Below are 3,046 nucleotides of genomic sequence, written 5' to 3' on the forward strand. Positions count from 1 at the left end.
CTGGTAACGGCTTTTTATAAACTAAATATTTTACAGTCTTAGTGTTACTCTATGACGACTTCAGGCAATTACTTTCAATACAAATACGCAGTGGTTTGGAATAAAACTCCTCATTCACTATTTCTCTTTTTTTTAAATCCTGCATCACAAAACTCTCTAAAGCGTCTCAAGCTTCAAATGCTGCGATTGAAAAGGCTGTTATATAAAAAGTAACAAATATAAAAGGCCTCCTCTGCCTATTAGGTCAAGCCCAGCCATGCTTGAATAGAATGACTGTGAAAAGTCAACATTTTTCTGCTCCGGCCCATGTGATGTGGTGTGAGAGGCATGCTCAAAGGAATGCCAATGCAGTGAGGGTTTCCCTTGTATCGCTGCTACGGCTCGCTGTGGTTTAGAAAAGCAAACCCAGTGACGCAAAGTGCCATCTGTGGGGTAGAGAGGGGAGACAATACAGGCCCCATGGGGGCGGGGGAGGAAGAGATAACAAGTGCCTGCTGCTGCTAATTTTAACTTATATCAGAGAAAAAGCAGAGAAAGCAGAAGAAATATTAGAGTATTAACCTCTGACATCTTCGTAACAAGCAAATGTCCGATCTGCTGTTCGGTGTATTTAGAGTTAGTTAAGTTTTGTGTTTGCTCTTCTTTTGATCTTTGGGAGGGAAGATCCGAGCGCTGATGAGTTTTTATGTAATGTTATAGGCTGTGGTTTGTGGAGGAGGCATTAGAGACATTATTGAGTCCGTACAGATTAAGGCTTCAGACGAGCCAATCTTAAGAGAACTTTGTGTTTTTGAAAAGACTTTATGATACATTTATTGTAGAGCTAACTATTATTTTCATTATTAATTCATCTGCCAGTAGTGTTACATTAGTTTGAGTCCAGGTTGAAGTTTTTTCTATTGTGTCGGACTTAAATACTCTCGGCAAATAATTTAGTTGGTCTTGAGCGAGTGCAGCAATAATCTTAGTATAAGTATAATATTTAGTATAATTATTAGTATAATAATCTTCTGGAGTAACTTCGTCCTTCAAAACAAAACTATTGATTAAGTTAACAGGTTATTGGTTTAATTCAGAATCCATCTAAAATGGACACTGACATTGGCCTGGTAACCACGGTTGCCTGGTTACCTAACCATGGTTACCAGGCGGCCAATCAATGTCACTTGCAATCCCATTCAGTCTTTCTGTCTTGGCCCTTGACTCCGTCTCGACTGGTCCTGGTCTTGGACTTGTTATGGACTCTTATTTTATTGATTAATCGTTAAATCTATTAAGTGTCAGAAAAACCTGAAGAATTACCATCAGGCTCCGAAAGTTCAAGATCCGAAGAAACGTCTAAAACCCCAGAAACATGAACTTTACAATCATATAAAACGGGAAAAAAGCAGCAGAGCCTCATGTTGAAGAATCATGTTGCTATTGTTTAAATAACTTCAACAATGAATTCATCTTCAAGATAGTTGCCCATTCATTTCAATTGTCTACTGACTAATCAATTATACGACCAATCGCTGCAGCTCGAGTTTATAGTTGTAACTGAGGCATCAGGTTTAATGACGTTCTCCTATGAAACAAGATCACAAAGATTCCAACACTGCACACAGCAGTCGATACTGAAATACTGTAATATAGCTCATAGCAAACAATGCAACTTGTGTAGCGTCCTGGTGTATTTCTAGAATTAATAGTAGTTATCAGCAATCTCCACTATATACAGCCAAAATAAGAAGTCAGTTGTATATTTTTTTCAGATATGCATCGTCCAGAAAGCTTGAAAGTCTTAGATGTCACAAACCACACATTAAAAACATACACATCTGCACATTTTTGGGGGGTTTTATCAGCGTTATGGTGCTAAAAAATATTAAGTTTGTCCCGAGGGTGGCACTCAAGAGAGGGTCAGAGGCTCATAAAAACCAGAAAGGGTTTTTCCTCTCGGATAACCAGAATGTCCAAATGGCAACCTGCCAACTGGGCTGTAAGAAACCCGGCGCTCAGAGGATGAAACAAACTAAATCTTATACTCCACCTCTAGCAGATCATAAAAACACCACATATGTTTAAAATGTCTAAAACTAAACTATATGTGACAACAATCACTGGCTTTAATCTGCAGGAAAGTCCAACGCTGCTTTCTGGGAAATGCAGTGAAAACGACGGCTGTGTCGCGGCCAAGATGACACCAAAATAAAAAACGACAGACACCCCAAACAGCTTCCTGTCTGCCACCCACAAACACAACACCCTCCGCCCTCCTGTGTCTAAAGCGGTCAGACAGCGAGCCAGAAAGGGGTTATTTTTAAAAGCCTTTATCTCTCCATCTCTGCTGCTCATTGTTTTCCCATATTGCTGATCCGAGAGTAAACGGTAAACATCTTTTGTGTGCTCTGCCGCCGCCGCAGGGGGAAGAAATAAGTTCCAGGGTGGAGGGCTGGGTGAGTCATGAATACTTTTGTGTCACTGCGCGCCGATCAATAATTGACGTGCGGTGCTGAATTGAGACGATACGATGCTTGCCCCTCCAGATGACTCAAGAGAACGAGTGTGGGTCAGCTCAACCCATCCCTCAGGTTACAGCGTTAAATATTCAAGCCGTACCTTTTGCATAATTTACCTTGTCAACATACCGAGGTAATGAGTTAGAGGAAGAGGAGGAGGAGGCTTCAAGTTTGAGGACAGGGACTCGGGAGCTCAGCAGAAAAAACCCCGGGACTTTTTAAACCAACTCCTCTTCGGGGCAAAGCTTTGAGTCGTATGATGCAAGTGAGTCCTCACACGTCTACGCAGGGGATCAAACAGGATAACTAATGTTATAAAACACTAATCTGAGAGTGTTCGTGGCTTCAGGCTGCTCGTCTGGCTGACTTTATGCTCCAGGTGGAGGCATCTTTCCTTTAGTTCGAACCACTGCAGAGCGTGTTCCCTGCTCGCTCCCTGGTACCAGCTCAATGTGGTCCTTCCTCGTCATGTGATCTCTGCAACAAAAAAAAAATTCCAGAGCTGCTACTGGAGCCCAGCGCACATGGCGGCCCTTTTTTTTTTT

The sequence above is a fragment of the Morone saxatilis genome, unplaced genomic scaffold (assembly GCF_004916995.1).
Source record: "Morone saxatilis isolate NCDOM2014 unplaced genomic scaffold, NCSU_SB_2.0 Contig0, whole genome shotgun sequence".
Taxonomy (NCBI): Eukaryota; Metazoa; Chordata; class Actinopteri; family Moronidae; genus Morone; species Morone saxatilis.